The following is a 19,794-nucleotide window of genomic DNA, read 5'->3' on the forward strand; positions in this document are numbered from 1 at the left end:
TTACACAACATCAACATGTACACCTTCACAAAATGTGTGCCAATTTTGTAACAGCATGACCAATTAAACAACTTAACAACAAACATTTACTAAACCTTGAAGTGGCGATTGTACGGAGGAGTATTAGGGCAAGGCAAGAGAAAAAAAATTTGAGAGTGGAAGATTTTTTTTTATTGCATGCATTAAAATGCGAGAAAAAAGTCGGAATGTCGAGATTAATGTTGAAATACAATTTTGAGAAAAAAGTCGAAATTTCGTGAATAAAGTCGGAATTTCGCCTTTTTTCTCAACATTTCGACTTTTTTCTCGACATTTCGACTTTTTTCTCGAAATTGTATTTCAACATTAATCTCGACTTTTAGAGTTTTTTCCTCGATATTTCAACTTTTTTCTTAAAATTTCGACTTTTTTCTCAACATTTCCACTTTATTCACAACATTTCGACTTTTTTCTCGACATTTCGACTTTTTTCTCGAAGTGCATAATGAAAAAAAAATCTTCGTCCTCTAAAATATTATTTTTATTTTTCTCCTGTCTGGTCCCAATACTCTTCCGTACGATTGAGATTGGAAGACGTCAAGACTTTTCTACTGATACTTTTGGCTGCTTAGCTTAGACTTCTTACTAGGGAAATGTTTACTTGCTGCGTTTTAAAGCTACATCACAATTTGAAAACAAATGTAAGCATCAGTGAGGTTAGGGGTGTGGTTAAAAAAGATTAAAAGACTAATAGTCCGGGAGCCGAGGGGGTGAACCCGGTTTCGTCGGTAAAAGTTTTTTTCTCAACTGATTCTTGTAGCTTGGGGTCATCTATTAAGAATTCCAGAGGGTGCCCAGTGATATCCCTTGAGCATTTTTTGTTATTAACCCCTTAATGACCGAAACACTAAAAATCCACCCAAAATAGACTTTTATGGCATTTCATGTAAAAAGCTTGATCTAAATTCATTAAATTTGATTTTACAGTGTTTATCAATGATGGTGGATATGTACAGTATATGTGATTTTACATTAGATTATTTTAGATTTTAACCCCTTCACACCTGAAACACCAAAATCCCATAAAATGTGAGTTATGACATTTTGTGCACAATAATCAATTCAAACGCTTCAAATTAGCTTTCTATATATATTTATGTTTTAATGTTTATGTTAATGTGGAAGTCATGTACAGTATATGCTCTGTGATTGTCCTATATCAACTGTACAAATTTGCCTGTGACCTCAGAATAAGAATCAAAGACAATAAACAAGTTTAAAGGAATTTATTTTCAAAATAAACCCTGTTTAAATCCCATCTGTGGGTGCATTGGCAAGTGTGAATACATGTATGCCTATCTAGAGCATCCTACACTAAACATGCCATCGTGCAGGGCAAACCATGTGCCCTACAGCTGCACTTCTTGGAGTTGCATGGACGGTCACTCTTGCAGCCACACTTAATCATGTCCAGAATGTAGTCTGGGGCAGGTTTGCAATGCGCAGGCAGAGTGGTTGGGTTCAGTGACCTGTTAGGGATGTCTTTATCCCAACCAAAGTTCTCTGGGTCCCATGGCGGTGGAGTCCGCCCATCAACATTTCGCCACAAAGCTGCTTGAAGGTGGGCCCTCTTGACATTCTCTAAGAATGCTTCCTTAGTTGGTGGTAGTGCAGCTAAGTTTGGAGCAGATGTACGTATGTCCTTTCCCCAAGCCAGCAGCCGAGTGTGTGACATGTCACTGCTTTTCTGTATGCCATAACAGGCTGATATGAAGGCAGTGGCTTGGTTGATGACTTTTTGGAATGGTGCATCCATGTTTCCGATAGCCGATAATTTGTACCCAGCTTTCAGGACTTTGACCACAGTGCCTTTTCCCAGCCCATAGTAACATGCTACTGTGTCACAACCTGATAAGGCATGGGCTGGTAAGATGTGTTTGACAACTTGTGGATGCTTGGCCAGTGTTGATTTGATGTCCACTATTGCCCTTTCCTGACTCGGGGATTCCATTGTGATGGATACATCTAGTCCTGCCTGCTGATAATGGTGGAGGAGTAGCACAAATACATCTGTGTCATCTGAAAACACTGATATTTGACGAGCTTCTCCAGCACACAGCAGGACTTGATGAACAATGATTGTGTCAGCTTCTTCCTGATGGTTCTCTAGATCATGTCGGACCCTTCTCTCTTCCATTGTGATCTCAATGGGGCATGGGTCCTCCCCTGTCACCACCAACTTGTGTAAGCTTGTGCTCTGTAAGTGGAAGAGTCTGTCATGGACTAGGTCCTCACAAATCAGTCGATTGAGTTGTTTTTTGTTTTCACAAGAGGATAACACAACCTTCCGGGCTGGGAGCTTTGTTGACAGGAGAAGATGGTGCTTCTTGCTGACCCCTGTCTCCCTGACATCTCTGGTGACTGACTTTGTACTGAAATCATAGTACCTGTCAAAGATGAGGTAGACATCACTGTATGCCAGATATGAAGTCAAACGTGTTTTGACATTTCTGATGAAATCAGCTATGGTGCCATTAGCTGGCCAGTGGATGGTCCACAGAAGGGCTGATCCATCAATGACAGTAACATTTGCATCACCAGCATTCCTCCTGGAGATTTCCACTTGGAGTGACTTCTTCAGTGTCGACTTGGCTTAACAAATCCGCATTCCAATCTCGGTGAACATAGAAATTGGTACGGGTGTAATGTAGCTGTCTGGCACATACCTTCTTGAGCTGCCACTGAGTTGGTTGAGAATTTAGCTTGATGGTGTTGCAGCAGTCTATATTGGAATCAGAAGAGTATTTGTCTTCATAACACAGCTACTGTATAGTTGGTCTACAAATTTTTGGTTTACCATTGTGATACCAGAGCAGATATCTAACTCCATAAGGGGCTAGCTAACTTAGCTAGCATACCTTGCTAAGCAGGTGTGTAGCTATCATACACCTGCTAGCTACATTATCCTGAAAAATAGACTCCCATCATAATATACTAGTACTCATGGGCGTCTATTTTTGTGGAGTTTATTGTTTTAACATAGTTGTAAGGCTGAAGGCAATTTACATTAAATGAAATGGTTACAAAATGTGTGAGGTCAGAAAGAGGGAATACTTACCAAATGTTTGCCACTCTAGAACACTCTTGCATCCACAATCACTCTTGTTGTTAGCTTGCTGCTAAATCTGTTGACAGCTGCAGTTACCATGTGAATAGGATGTGGAGTCCTGTTTGGCAAATACTAGTTGTATGCTGATGACAGAATGGACAGAAAATACCTGCAGTACCCTGCCTGCAGTGACCAGTTTTTTTTGTTTTTTTTGGGGGGGGGGGGCTAGACACCCCCACACACTGTAGGCAATCACGCATGTTTGAATAAGTACATTTTATGGTTTTGATTTGAATATTTTTTGCATGAAATCTCTTAAACCATATTTTTGGGGGAATGTTCTGTGGATTTTTTGTGTACAAGTTGCTCAAGATGGAAGGCCTGAAGGCCAGTTCCCCCAATCCACTTTGTAGAAAGCATATCTTATGCATTTGATTTGATTTCTGTACATACATTTTCATAATGTCCCAATATCTCACCAGGATGTTGGTGTTTGGTGCATGAAGTGGTTAATATTTAAACATGCATAACACTGTACATATCCACTTTTGATTGAAAAAGTGGATATTGATTAATTTAGATCAAGATTAATCAAAATTGATTAATTTAGATCAAGATTTTTGCATGAAATTCCATAAAAGTCTATTTTGGGGGGATTTTTAGTGTTTCGGTCATTAAGGGGTTAATAACAAAAAATGCTCAAGGGATATCACTGGGCACCCTCTGAAATTCTTAATAGATGACCCCAAGCTACAAGAATCAGTTGAGAAAAAAACTTTTACCGACAAAACGGGTTCAGCCAAAAATCAGCCTTTGACTACCGGACTATAACGTAAATGGGAAAACAATCTTTAAAATCCTTTTTTATAGCAAGCTCCACTTCCAGTCACGTGACTGCCTGGCTCATTAGCCTTCAGGCAGCAGTCGCTACGGCGTGGATGTTTCTGGTAACTCATCTTGTCTTCTCCCTGCACGCACCAGCAGAAAAACAGATGGGATTGGCTATGATGGATGGCAGGTGCCGGTGCTGCTTATTAACATCTCTATCTCAGGGCAACTCATTTTTCATAACCCCTCGGGACTTTTTATGGTTTAAACTCCAACATCGAGGGAACGGGTGGAATTTAGGAACTGATGTCATAGCCCCAGTCTAAGTGACTTGACACACATGCCTATGCATACAACATATGGATCTTCATTTTTGGTAAAGAACCACTTCCGTGGAAAGGTGTCGTAGTACTGTTGCTGGGTAATGCGTAATCAGAGATTTTATCAGCAAACCAGCACATAGTTTACAGACAGCTCCCAAAACCTGCAGTTTTTCCTTAGTGTGTTCTGTTTGAAGAAGATACAGCTCTGGGGCCTCATTTATAAAAATTGCTTGCGCACAAAACAGGGCTTGAAAGATGCCCAAGCCACCTTCTACGCAAAGGTTGGGATTTAAAAAGAAAGAACTAACCGAAAAATCTGCGTATCCCTACGCCAACCCTGACCCTCCCGTAGGAACATACTTAAGACATGGGGAACTGGCGACGCAGGCTGTGAGGTGGTGAAATGAAGCCATATTCATGTCATACTCTTAATAATGTCATCACATATCAGACTTATAATATAATAGCGCTGATCGTGTCCCTCTGTGTTTGAAGCTCAGCGTCAGTCAGGACTCTGGTGCTGCAGCTGCGGTGCAGGACACGCCGTGAACCTCCTAGTCACCCACCGCGACAACCGTAGAGTGACTGAGGACAGAACAAATGAGGGGCTCTGTAGAGCCCCTAAACGCTCTACGGAGCCCCTAAAGGGACACAGATTTTTATTTATATATATGAGTTTTACGTGCGCCTGAAACCTTTACGCGCGGGCGTAAGCCTAAATTATGGTTCCGCGTTAAAACGACGCAGAGCCTACGGCGTAGGCTCTGCGTTGGTGTGACGCGGAACCATAAATCAGCCTTGAGCAGCACTGAGGGGAGAGGGGAGGGGAGGAGGGGGGGCGGGGCTGCCGGGCCGATTCGCATAGCCTTCGCACAGTGTCTTGATGATTTGCAATTACAGGCTGAGCCTACCGTTAGTTTTTAAACTGTAAAAAGTGGGGGTGACAAAAACATGATTTTGAAAAGACGGGGGGACATGTCCCCCCTGTTGCGCCGGGGCACTCACAGCGTTTAGCGCAGCAACGACGTGCTGCCACTCACTCGCTTTATTTTATACTATTTATATACTTTTTCTACTTTTACCACCAAATAATGTTGTTTTCCTGTCCTCCACCTCATCCACAACATCTCCATCTCAGTCTTCGTGAAATTTAGTGGCACGGTGGCTCGACACGTCTCATTCATCCTGACGCCCAAACAGGCTGCAGGAAGCCGCTGCGCATGCTCAGCAGGCTCATTCATATGCAAATACTACTTAGCATTGTCCATTTATGGTATGAAGTGGGCGTGTAGAGGGCGGGATATGAGGCGAATTCACCTGCGCAACCTTCCAGCTGGACTGTGATTTATAAAGTGAACATTGCGTGCAAGTGCGCGTGCACGCGGTTTTATAAATCAGGATTTTTTTTTGCGCCCGCCATTTTCGGCTTTTGGGTTTACGTGCACTTTTAGTATGAATCTTACGCACTCTTTTATAAATGAGGCCCCTGGATTGTTCAACACAAAGTAATTGTCATCATCTGAAGACTGCACACTCAAAGTTGGTCATAGTAGCCTGTCATGTTAGCCTCTGGCTAATCACAGTGTTGGACGACAGTTACTGACCCTTCTTCAAAATGCAAAAAGATGCACACGCATTCTTCTACGCAAAGGTTGGGATTTATAAAAAAAAACTAACGGAAAAAGGTGCGTATCTTTACGCAAACTATTTTACTAGCGCACAAACATTTTGAAGATATGGGGAACTGGCGACGCAGGCATGCGATGCGAGCGAGCGTCAGCGACAAAATCAATTCCATTGCTTTATTTTCTATTGGACTGTCCTAACTGGACGCAGCGACGCGCTGTGCTGCGGCGCGCCGCAGCGCCGGACGTCCTGCTTCTATTTTCTTCTTGTCGCTCGCGTTGAAAGCCGGTTGAAAGCGCTGTAGGAAACAGTCATGATGAGGAACGGCTGATCCAGTTAGTTGAAATGAGAAGTTATCTCTATGATTCCTCCTCATTTCACTACAAAAACCTCAATAAAGTGGCAGCTGCTGGAGGGAGATGGACAGAGAGCGTCCGATGTCACGCAGTGCTACGATAGTCGGACGCTCATGCAGTTACACGGTTTTATAGTTGTGGGCCTGGTTTGCATTTTGGTTACGTAACGAAAATCAGCAGAATCTTTTTGGCTCGTAGATCCACATCACACTGGACGGCTCATCCAGGCGGCTGTACAGACTCTGCAGAATTTGGTTGCTTTCCTCCTTCTCTGAGTTGGCAGGCTCAGGGGAGACCACTTTATATATGTTAAAGCAAGAGAAAACCTGGTTTTCAGAATAGGTTCCCTTTAATAAACAGATTCAACTGTGCTTACCGCTTAGTGTCTCCTTCCCTCTCCGACACTACACCACACACGCTGGCCGTCCCAAGGATGGAGGCTATGTTGGTGTCCAGCGGTGTGGGCTTGGGTGTGCACTGAACTGTCGCAGCTCTGACGGTGCCAGGCCACTCTCCTCTTGGCCTCCACCTTCAGATCGCACCACTTCTTTTTTATTTCTGCCACAGATCTGTCCGTGGCACTCACAGCGTTTACAGCAGCAACGACCTGCTGCCACTCACTCGCTTTCTTTTGTTAGTGATGCCACTACTGTGACCACCAAATAATGTTGTTTTCCTGGCCTCCACCTCATCCACAAGCATCTTGATCTCGGCCTCTGTGAAATTTCGCTTTCTGATCTTCCCTGCCATTATTTTTGAGTGTAAAACACCATTGATCAGCAGGCTCATTTATATGCAAATACAGTCAAGTAGTTTGCATTGACCATTCATGGTATAAAGTGGGCGTGTAGAGGGCGGGATATGAGGCAAATTCACGTGCGCAACCTTCCAGCTGGACTATGGTTTATAAAGAGAACATTGCATGCAAGTGTGCGTTTTATAAGTCAGGATTTTTTTGTGCGCACGCCATTTTCGGCTTTTGAGCGCACGTACACTTTTAGTATGAATCCTACTTTTATAAATGAGGCCCCAGCTCTTTTGCTGTGTCTCATTTTACATAGTTATTTCTACACAAGTTTATGTTGTCTCTTAGGAGTAGCAATGCAAGTCCATCGACTAAGCTAAGCAAGGCTAGCGGGGCTTTGTCAAAATAGTTTATCGGAGAAGAGGGCAGGAATTACCTGCTTATCAATCTCCTGGGTTAATGGCAAATAAGATCCTTCCCAAAATGTTGGTATATTATTAAGTATTATAAACTGGTTTAAGACAGTCTGAGTCTGTTGGGTTAAAGATACTTGACATTTCAACCTTTTGTGTCTTTGTATTTGTCAGGGTTTGACACTTCCCCCCAGTTTTTGAGTTTCAGTTCTGTCCCTCCTGTTTCCAATCTGCCCTGATTGTCTGCACCTGTGTCTCGTTATCCCCTGTGTATATCTAGTCTTGTCATTCCCCTTCTCCCTGTCGGTCCGTACTGATTCCTCCCTCCGTGTTCCCATGTGTCTCCAGTTTTTGAAGCCTAGTTTTGAGTTTTGATCCTGCTCTGCAGCGTTTTTGTTTCGTTAAATAAATCCTGCTTTTTGCCAACTCTTGCCTCCTGCTCTCCTGCGTTTGGGTCCTCATCTAACCATCTGTGACAGTATTGATGTTAGAGCAGAATTTGATCAATCCATTGATTATCTATACCCGTCACTCTGTGTTAATATGCAAATAGTGTGTCATTTACTGTAATGAACTACAATTCACAGTGATTTTACACATATGGACACGAGATAATCAGCATGCAGACATTTCCCCAATATAGTGGACTTTTCTGATAAATGTGATATCCATAAAAGGACATTAGTTTAGTTAGACAGGAACCCCGTGTGACATTACCTCATAGCATTACTGCTGGGTGTGAAAAGAGAAGGGATGAGGATGTATCTAACCACACCCTGAACACAGTGAAATGTTACACTTAAGAAAGCAGTAAGACAGTTGTTTTGTGAAGTTGCCCTCTAAGTCCACGTCCCTGCTCCACCCTTCCCCTCTCCGTCTTATGGTCCCAGTATAATTGATGCTCATTTATCGTTGAGGACACAGGGAGAGGTCTGACTCAGCTCAAACCTCTGTGGTTTGAGAGTCAAACAGGGAGATTGTCAGACAATTCCAGACTCCGATCAATCCGGCAGCAGCAGCTTTCGGGGGGGCGGTGGCCCCCGGTGGACGGGCTGTGGACTCGTCCTTCATTCGGCCGTGCCGCTGCTGTGTGCGTGCTGAGCCCTGCTGTCAGCAGATTCTGTTGTTGTGGAGGTGCATGCATAATTGAGGCTCTCCTCCTCCTTTACAGTTTTCCAGAGACCCTTGAGATGAAGCAGTAAGTACTAATACACAGCATTTAACAGCCGCCCTTTCCTGGTCACGTAGCGGCACAAACGTGGGCAATGCACACTTAGGTACAGCTCAATGCACTCCTTAGTGTCCGTCCCTTGTACACAGGTGGTTAGAGGACGGTTCCTGGAGTTTTCTTTAGAAAAAGTACATTAGAACATTAGGACAGTAAGCGCTGCGCAGTACGTATGCATAAAATGAATAAGTAAATCAATAGGTAAATTAAGAGACAGGTAAACGAAGAGCACATACATGGAATAAGTGAAAGAAAGAATAGTTAGTCGTCATCCTTCAGGGGCAGAAGCTGAGTTAAGGCTTCTGTAAGAAGGAGTGCAATGATTCCCAGATCCTCCAAAACTCAACTTCTCAAGAGGAATAAGAGCAGAAATCTGTCGACTGTAGGGACCTGGGGAGTTTACCACCGCAGCAAGATACATTTTTTAGCCAGAAACAAAAGAATTATCAACAGAGATTTGGTGTCTGTGTCCAAAGAAATTGTCTGGAGCATCATGGTTAAGTAAAAACAAAGAAGGAGTCAGCAAGAGCTGTTTACCAGGGACCTCCTGTACTGTTTAAATTGATAGTTTTCAATTTGCAAGAATAAGAACACACTTTTTTTGATAAGGATGTAAATTTAGGCATGTAAGATGCCAGAAAAGTGCTGTCAGGGAAGGGATTACTCTTTCATTTACTGTTTTCAGTTTCCTCCTCTCATCCTTCTGTTTCTGTGTCCATCCATGCCCCCCACACCCATCTCACCGCCGCCTGTAACTCCATTGCTATATATAGACTTCTGCATTGCAGATGTCCCAGAGCCCTGCAGTTTTTGGAGGAGCTGCTGAAGCGTCCCAGACAAAATTTGGGCTGCCTGAGACACGACGCTCGGTCACGACTGGTAGCTGTGGATCACAGGAGGAGAAGGATGACGGGACCGAGCACACATGCAGACACGGCAGCATCGCACTGCAGCAAGGATGAAGTGTTCTCCCTCAACGCAGCTGCAGTGGGTGAGCGGGTGGGCGGACATGAGTGTGTGCGGTTGCCACGGTCACTTTTTCCCGCTTGGTTTTTGCTCACGCTATTAATAATGTAGGTTTAACTTCCAGGGCTGATTGAAAGAATACAAAGGAAGAAGGTACTGCGGAACTAAAGGAAAATAATTAAAGTTTGAGGACCTGCAGATATCAACATGGCATATTTGTAGTACTTGGTGGATTATAAACTACTCACCAAAACATTTGCTGTAATTAATTTGAAAGCACCTAAATCACACCCCCTCCAAAAAAAAATTAAAAATGAAAGCTGCAAGCAGCGATGAACGGCCCTCCACCCTTGTGCACGTTCAGGCATTCTGCAGTGGAAGCTTGTATGACTTGATGTAGATTCTTCAGGCCTGGACATTTAGGGGATGAAACCACCCACGGCTCTCTATATTAAACTATTCAAAAGTTATGTCAGAAAGTAGGAACTATCACATATGGACCGATCTGATGAAGGGGGGACGTGCTTTTTGGCGTCTAGCGCCGCCACGGTAACGCTTTTGACTGAGAAAAGTAATGCGCGTTGTATCAGGATGGAGACGCACATTTTGATGTATAACACACCTGGGTGCACGTTACGGTTCGGGCGAAGAAGCGGCCCAAGAAATGGCATAAATTGCGCCAAAATTACACGATTAATTCAAAATGGCCGACTTCCATTAATGGGCGTGGCCTAATGACTCAACAGCGCCCCCTAGAAAACTTTGTGCCTCAAGCCCCACAATACGGTTTGACGTACATGCACGAAAATCGGTACACACCTGTATCATGTCGCAACTTAAAGAAAAGTCTCTTGGCGCCATGGCCCAAACCCAACAGGAAGCCCGAACCCAACAGAAGGCCATTTTGAATTAATCGTGTAATTTTGGCAAAATTTATGCCATTTCTTCAGCCGCTCTCTTGGCGCCATGGCCGAAACCGAACAGCAAACCATTAAATATCAAATTTTTCGCCAGGCCTGGCTTGTGTGCAAAATTTGGTGACTTTTGGGGCACGTTTAAAGGGGCAAAAAGGCCTTCATTTCGTCTGAAAAATAAAAATGAGAGAAATAAAAACGAGGAAAAAAAAAAACTAAACAAATTCCTACAGATACAATAGGGCCTTCGCAATGTAAGTGTGAAGGCCCTGAAAATGGTAGGAAATGGAGTTTTAAGACAAATATTTGCAAAGAACTGAAATATAAAAAAAGTTATATGGGAAGTTCAAGGTAATATTAAAGGTGGATAAACTGATTCACAGAAAAAAAAATGAAACCATAAATGTCTTAAGAGAAAGCAGCACAGCCTAATCTTTCATCCCCCATAGTGGAAAGACCTGAGATATCTTAGTTCTTCATTTACATAGTGAGTACAAATCAATAGTGTTCGCATGTGAATGAGCTCTTAGCCTTGTCACTGCCACTCATTACCACCTACAGAGAAAGTGAGTAACCTGCAACGACGTCGGGTCCTATTGAACTGTTGTATTCAGGCTGCAGAACACACCCCTCTTTAATTTCTGCTGCAAAGGCAGTAGGCCATTAAGAATTAATAAATACTGGAGCTGTCTGGCCACAGAGTTGACACACAGCACGCAAACACAGTGTACACATGCTCTATGGCACAGTGAGCGTTTGCTGCCACTTGGTGTCAACAGTGCAAATTACAGGAGGATCTAAAGGGAAGACAAAACCTCTGCTCTTTTTAGGGCACGAGCACTTACAGTGCAAAGGCCCTAATGTATCTGTAGGAATTGTTATTATTCTTCTTCTGACGAAAGGAGGGCCTTTTTGCCCCACCAAACGTGCCCCAAAAGTCACCAAATTTTGCACGCAAGCCAGGCCTGGCGATAAATTTGATATTTAATGGTTTGCATTAATGGGCGTGGCCTAATGGCTCAACAGCGCCCCCTAGAAAACTTTGTGCCTCAAGCCCCACAATACGGTTTGACGTACATGCACGGAAATCAGTACACACCTGTATCATGTCGCAACTTAAAGAAAAGTCTCTTGGTGCCATGGCCGAAACCCAACAGGAAGTCGGCCATTTTGAATTAATCGTGTAATTTTGGCGCAATTTATGCCATTCCTTCTGTAGTTAATACAGCACCCAGGGTGCATAACGTGGACCCATGTGTGTTATATATCAAAATGTGCGTCTCCATCCTGCGACGACGCGCATTACTTTTCTCTTTCAAAAGTGTTACCGTGGCGACGCTACCAAACGACACCAAAAAGCGCGCCCCCCCTTCATCTGATTGGTCCATATTTGATAGTCGCCCCAAAAGTCACCAAATTTTGCATGCAAGCCAGGCCTGGCGATACATTTGATATTTAATGGTTTACATTAATGGGCTTGGCCTAACGGCTCAACAGCGCCCCCTAGAATACTTTTCTCTGCCATAACTTTTGAACGGGTTGTGATAAAGACATGCGGGTGGTGTCATCGGACTCGGTATTGAGTCCTTGACCTTCATTGGCCTGAATTAGCCCTTCTTCTGATTGGTTGTCCCTATTTTCTGCTATAACTTTTGAATGGTTTGACATAGAGAATCGTGGGTGGTGTCATGGGACTCGGGATTGAGCCCTTCATCTTCATTGGTGCAAATTAGCCCCGCCCCTTCTTCTGATTGGTCGATATTTCATAGTTGCTATTTTCGGCCATAACTTTTGAAGTCCTTAATTGGTGCAAATTGCACGCGCGAGGGCCCGTTCATCGCTGCTTGCAGATTTAATTAGGGCCCGAGCACTTACAGTGCGAAGGCCCTATTGTATCTGTAGGATTTTTCTTTTTATTTATTTTTCTTCTGACAAAAGGAAGGCCTTTTTTCCCCCCCTAACCATGCCCAAAAAGTCACCAAATTTTGCAGGCAAGCCAGGCCTGGCGAAAATTGTGATATTTAATGGTTTGCATTAATGGGCGTGGCAAAATGGCTCAACAGCGCCCCCTTGAAAACTTTGTGCCTCAAGCCCTACGATACGGTTTGACGTACATGCACGAAAATCGGTACACACCTGCATCATGGCGCAACTTAAAGAAAAGTCTCTTGGCGTCATGCCCGAAACCGAACAGGATGTCGGCCATTGTGAATTAGTCGTGTCATTTTGGCGAAATTTATGCCATTTCTTCAGCAGTTAATACGGCCCGAACCGTAACGTGCACCCAGGTGTGTTATACATCAAAATGTGCGTCTCCATCCTCCGACACCACGCATTACTTTTCTCTCTCAAAAGCGTTACTGTGGCGACGCTAGACGCCAAAAAGCGCGCCCACCCTTCATCTGATTGGTTCAGACAGAAAAAAATTTGCGCCTCAAGCCCCATAATACGCTTTGACGTACATGAACGAAAATCGGTACACACCTGTATCATGTCGCAACTTAAAGAAAAGTCTCTTGGCGCCATGGCCAAAACCGAACAGGAAGTCGGCCATTTTGTACATTCTGAATTAATCGCGTAATTTTGGAGCAATATATGCCATTCCTTCGAGAATTAATACGGCCCGAACCGTATCGTGAACCCATGTGTGTTGTACATCAAAATGTGCGTCTTCATCTTGCGACTACGCGCATTACTTTTCTCTTTCAAAAGTGTTACCGTGGCGACGCTAGACGCCAAATAGCGCGCCCCCCTTCATCTGATTGGTCCATATTTGATAGTTCTCCAAAAGTCACCAAATTTTGCATGCAAGGCAGGCCTGGCGATAAATTTGATATTTCATGGTTTGCATTAATGGGCGTGGCCTAACGGCTCAACAGCACCCTCTAGAAAACTTTTATCTGCCATAACTTTTGAATGGTTTGACATAGAGAGTCGTGGGTGGTGTCATCAGATTCTGTATGGAGTCCTTGACCTTCATTGGCCTGAATTAGCCCCGCCCTTTCTTCTGATTGGTGTCCATTTTTTCTGCTATATCTTTTGAATGGTTTAACATAGGAAGTCGTGGGTGGTGTCATTTATGATATGCTTATGGGGGCGGTGGCCATGAGTGCGAGGGCCCGTTCATCGCTGCTTGCAGCTTTAATTATTATTAAAGCTGTTTCTCTCATCCCAGCATTTTAAAACACTCACAGCCTTTTTTACAGAAAGCATTTTACCAGTTTTTATTTTCAATAACAAATTTGCAACACCATTGCAGTCCAGTTTAATACCAGTTTAATACCAGTTTAATGCCAGTTCAGTACCAGTTCAGTGCCAGTTCGGTCTGGGCTGAACTGAGTGATGAGACTATCAGGAATAAAGAGAGATGATCCCAGTTTAGGAGATTTAATACATCGTTAGCATGCTAGCGGGTCAAACATCCATCAGGCCCCTCGATGCAGGAGTGACAAAGAGGAAAATCTGCAGAGGATTTTTGAAGATCATAAAATGATGAAGACTAAACACTAGGATTGTCATAAACAGAGCTGAGCTTTCAGAAACCAAACATCCGTCTGCTGCTCTGTAGCCAGGCTAATGCTAATATTTCCATGACACACAGCTGATTTATTGATCCGTGGATCGGACAGAAGCCGGCAGGTCTTTATCGTCTTCATCTTCATCCCTGTTCACATGTGGAAACAGACAATATTCTTGTAATTCATGTTTTCACCACCAGGGGGAGATAAAGATCATATTTACATGATAATGGACTGTTCTTAATGGTTCTTATGAAATTGATCTACAATTATAAACTCTTTTAATATCAATATCTGAATGAAAACCAGAAAGTCATCCATTAATAACATTTCTGGAAGTTAGCAGCTATAAATGTTCATTTATTTATTATGTTTATTTAACGTCTTGTTAGTCAACTAAGACAACAATGATTGACTTTCTGGTATTTAGGTTTATTAACAGAAAAACCAAGAATAATCAGCAGCAAATGTTAATGGAAATGAACAAACAGGAAACATTAGATGAACATCGATATTCCCTACATATTCATATTTTAAAGGTAGATATATATAAAATATTAAATATTAGTGAAGATACTCACATACTGCTGCATTGGCAACCGAACATCTGGAACAAAGAATGTTAAATTCTTAGAGTTAGTCACATTTATTATCTTTATTCTATCATTATTATTAATAATAATATAACTTCTGATTAACTTGTTCATTAATAAGTCACTTATGTTACATTTCCAGTGATGCTGGAGGGAAGAAATAGTTTCTACTTCCTCTTTTCTCTACATGTGCAGCTTTGACGTCTTCTCTTCAACTCTAGTTTACATATATCACATGTACATTATATATATGTACATTTATCCTGCAGTCGTTCTTTCAAAAGCAGCAGATGAAATCCAACATCTCAGTATCCCAACAGTCGTCCACCAGTCTCCACGCCATTTTCAAAAACAATCACATCTTTAACTGCTTTATTACAGTTTGAGAAAATAATGTTTGTTGATTTTGTTTCAGAGTTTAACTCTGTCTAACTTCAGAAATTAAATAACAACCTGACAGGCAGGTCAAACACACCTGTTTGATTTCTGGGATTGTTCCTTTTAACTTTCATCCTGTAAATGATGAGAAAAGTAGCGATGCTGACCAGAACCACCATCAGCCCCCGGACCACCCATCCAATAATCAATCCGGTATAATCTGGAACCAAAGGAGTCAACAAAATGGTCAGAAAGTCAATATTACCACTTTAACTGATTAAAAGTGTGAAGTCTGAATGATGACATCCAGTTTTTATTATCTCCATGATTTCAGGGTCTTACCTGTAAAATCCAGCGTGTATTCCGCATCTATCTTCACTCTGTCTCCTTCAACAACCTGGCAGGTGAATCTTCTCTTGGAGTGTCTCTGATGTTTCACCATCAGATCAGAAACACAGTTGTTCTGTCCTCCAGACACAAACCCATCACCTTCACCAAGCAGCACACTTCCTGTCTCATCCACCCAGATGATGTTGTTCTGCTCACAGGGACCGAAGTAACGGTCTCTCACCAGAGAACAGCGTAATGTCACGTCTCCATCCCTTCCTGGATCCACATCTGGTGGAGATGGAGAGACTGGAAGGAGACAAAACACTGTAGTTTCACTCAAAAACCTTAAGCGTCTTTCTAACATGTGAGGAACTATTCTTCACCTTACTGTTTCAGCTTTGCTGAGTTACTGTCTGATAGAAACACCAGAAACTTATGCTATGATTGATTACGAAGTCAAGGTGAAGACAGAAGGAAAAAAATGATGTTCTACAGAAAGTAATGATGACTGTTTTTTCCTCCGTCTCGTTCAACGGCAGGATCCAAAGAGGGAAACCCTTCCTGGGACGGCCAAACCCAGAAGGGTTGGGTGTTTCTGGTTGCACTGTTTCCCACACAGTCCAAATACTCACTTGTTAAAACACTGAGATACACAACGGTGTTGTACTTGTCCCTCAGCCGGCTCTCGTAGAGACCAGCGTCTCCAGCAGTGATGTTGCTGATGATCAGGGAGCAGTTCCTGTCCATCCTGCCAGCTCCAGGCCACGTCTTCTCAGCTCCTCCAGAACCAAACTCCTCATGAGACGCTGAACTTCTGTCTCTGCTGTAATTCCACTCAACATCGGAGCAGTTGGAAGACGATAAGTCAACGTTATTCTGCAAAGTCACGTCATCTCCAACCCTGTGGTAGAGAATGATTGTTCTCACGTCGTTTCCTGCTGCAGAGAAAAACACAACGTCTTGAACTCAACACACCAAATAAGATATTTCACTCAGATATTTAGGTTTGTCAACTCAGAAAAGCAACAATGGACTTTAAAAAGCCCTTATTTCATTTTCATGAACTATTCCAGTTCACCTAGTTTCCTTGTCTTCATGATTTGAGGGTCTTACCTGTAAAGTCCAGCGTGTATTCAGCATCTATCTTCACTCTGTCTCCTTCAACAACCTGGCAGGTGAATCTTCTCTTGGAGCGTCTCTGATGTTTCACCATCAGATCAGAAACACAGTTGTTCTGTCCTCCAGACACAAACCCATCACCTTCACCAAGCAGCACACTTCCTGTCTCATCCACCCAGATGATGCTGTTCTGTTTACAGGGACCGAAGTAACGGTCTCTCACCAGAGAACAGCGTAATGTCACATCTCCATCCCTTCCTGGATCCACATCTGGTGGAGATGGAGTGACTGGAAGGAGACAAAACACTGTAGTTTCACTCAAAAACCTTAAACGTCTTTCTAACATGTGAGGAACCTTTATTCACCTTACTGTTTCAGCTTTGCTGAGTTACTGTCTGATAGAAACACCAGAAACCTACCTGTTTATGTAGCCTACAAAGCTACATAAACACGTGATTAGATTAGATACAGCTACATAAAACATTTTTGGTACATATTAATGTATTAATAATTCTTGCTCTGCTAGTCTCGGTAAGTTATAGGCTCACACTGGTGATTGCCTCTTTCTTTCTTTTTTTTTCTTTTCTCTATTTTTTTTATGATTAGAATTATCTCCCTCCCCCCCACCTCACTCCCTTCCCCCTTTTTTTTTTCTTTTTTCCCTCTATGTCCCACCCTGCTGCACTTTCTGTTTCGGTTTGGTAAACTGGTACAAATACACATATCACACATTTAGAATAACATGGCACACACATATACAACAGTTTCTCATGCAACATTACCACTTACATATAATGTTACTTTCAATGATTGGATCATGGATAAATTAAAGTTCCTGACTTGGAATGTAAATGGAGCCGGGAACAGGGCGAAGAGACTGAAACTTCTTAATCAGATAAGAACCCTGCAGGCAGACATTGTCCTACTACAAGCGACGCACTTAGTTAAAACTTCTGCAGATACATTGGCCACGGCACAGTTTCCGCATGTTTTCTCAGCCTGTTACAACTCCAGACAAAGAGGGATAGCAATTCTCATTAATAAAAGAGTAAATTTCACTGTAAAGGACACACACATTGACTCAGATGGTAGATATTTAATATTAGTCTTGCAAATTCAAAGCTTGAATTTATGCATTTCTAATGTATATGGTTCAAATGTTGATGACTCCTTATTTTTTCACTCTTTTTTCACCTCACTTTCTGCTCACCTAGACAACACAGTCATCATCGGAGGAGACTTCAACATGGTTCTGGACCCTGGAGTGGACAGGCTCAGTAATGCAAGCGGACACAGGAGTTGGCAGTCAGCAAGTATTGTTAAACAATATATGAATGACCTGGGTCTTTGCGATACATGGCGTTCTGTTCACCCAACTCTAAGGGACTACACTTTTTTTTCAGCTGTTCATCACTCACATTCTAGGTTAGATTATTTTTTAGTCAGTAGCTCTCTGATCAGAGATATCTCAGATTCCCAAATTCACCCAATCATTATTAGTGATCACGCACCAGTTTCTTTCACTCTGGAGAAGAGGGGGAGCGTACCATCCTTTAAAAACTGGAGATTTAACACATCTTTGCTTAAAGACCCTGACTTTATTAATTTTTTAAAGAAAGAATGGAACATATTTTTGCAAAACAATGATCAGCCGGAAACTTCAGCGAGTGTCCTATGGGAAGCAGGAAAAGCAGTAATGCAAGGTAAAATAATCTCCTTCTCCTCGAATAAAAAAAGGAAAGATAACTTAAAAACAAAAGAATTAGAATGCAAAATTAAAATGCTAGAGGAGGCCTCCGGACCTCTGCAGACGAACATATTCTTAATAGAATAAGGAAAACTAAAATAGAATTAAACAAAATAATTGACGCAAAAACACAGTTTTTAGTACAAAGGCTTCGCCTGGAAAACTTTGCACACGCCAACAGATCGGGGAAATATTTAGCAAATCAATTAAAAATAAATAGGGAGAAAGCAACCATATCATCTATTAAGGACCAATCAGGGGACATTACACATGATCCCTGTTTAATAAACTCAGTTTTTAGAGACTTCTACTATAAACTATATTCATCGCAAATCGAGCCATCCGACCAATCCATCAACGAGTTTCTTGGGAAAATGAATCTGCCGAAGTTACATCATGAGCAGGTTACGAACTTAGACTCACCGCTTTCAATAGGAGAACTCCATGAAGCTCTCCAACATATGCCGAATAATAAGGCTCCGGGCCCAGATGGTTTCCCAGCTGAATTCTATAAGGAATTCTGGAGCATATTAGCACCAACATTTTATAAAATGATCTTAAATGTTAGGGAGAATAAAAGTTTATCCTTAAATATGAATTCTGCTAATATTAGTATTTTATTAAAACCGGATAAGGATCCCTTTCTCCCATCGAGCTACCACCCAATATCACTGATAAATGTGGACCTTAAAATAATTACCAAGGCTCTTACCAAACGTCTGAAAAGAGTCACCCCTTCTATTATACATCCGGATCAAACAGGTTTCATTAAAGGTAGACATTCTTCTACTAATATTCGTAGATTATTAAATATTATAGATTATTCGAGTATCAATAAACAGGAAACTACTATTATATCCTTAGACGCTGAAAAAGCATTCGATTGGGTAAAGTGGAAGTTTCTATTGGCAACTTTACATAAATTTGGATTTGGCGAATCTTTCATTGACTGGATAAAAATATTATACAGATCTCCCAAGGCACGTGTAAGGACAAATGATCAAATCTCTACAAGTTTTAACTTGCAAAGAGGCACTAGACAGGGTTGCCCTCTCTCTCCCTCACTATTTGCAATATTTATTGAACCTTTAGCAGCAGCCATTAGACAAAATCAAAATATTAAAGGTATACAATGCAAAGTAGTAGAGCACAAAATAAGTCTTTATGCGGATGACGTACTCCTCTTCCTCCAGAACTCACGTACTTCACTATCACAGACAATTGCACTCATAGAGGGATTTTCATCTCTGTCTGACTATTCTATTAATTGGTCTAAATCCACTGTTTTGTGTGTTAACTGCAATTCTAGGAATATAACCAATACTCAATTACAATCAGGGAACATTAGATATTTAGGTATCAACATCTCCCCTAGGTTATCAGAGTTAATAAAATTAAATTATGTTCAGCTTTTAAAGAAAATAGAGGATGATCTTTCAAGATGGAGCTCTCTCCCCATTTCACTCATGGGAAGAATTGCACCATTAAAATGATGGTTTTACCAAAAGTAAATTATTTTTTCTCAATGATACCATTCAAACCCCCTCTTTCCTGGATTAAATCATTGGACTCCTATGTATCAAAATTTCTGTGGAAAAATAAAACACCACGTATTAGTTTAA

The 19,794-nt window shown here is 42.0% G+C and overlaps 1 protein-coding gene across 1 annotated transcript in view; it reads right to left on the reverse strand.

Moving 5' to 3' along the window:
- Positions 1-2,427, reverse strand: part of crybb2 (crystallin, beta B2) — a 147,410-nt gene extending 144,983 nt beyond the window's left edge. The window contains exon 1 of the mRNA XM_061730341.1: positions 2,422-2,427. The gene's annotated coding sequence lies outside the window, so the exon portion shown is untranslated. The remainder of the gene's footprint in view (positions 1-2,421) is intronic.
- Between the last annotated feature and the right edge of the window lie 17,367 nt (positions 2,428-19,794).

The sequence above is a fragment of the Cololabis saira genome, chromosome 9 (genome assembly GCF_033807715.1).
Source record: "Cololabis saira isolate AMF1-May2022 chromosome 9, fColSai1.1, whole genome shotgun sequence".
Taxonomy (NCBI): domain Eukaryota; kingdom Metazoa; phylum Chordata; class Actinopteri; order Beloniformes; family Belonidae; genus Cololabis; species Cololabis saira.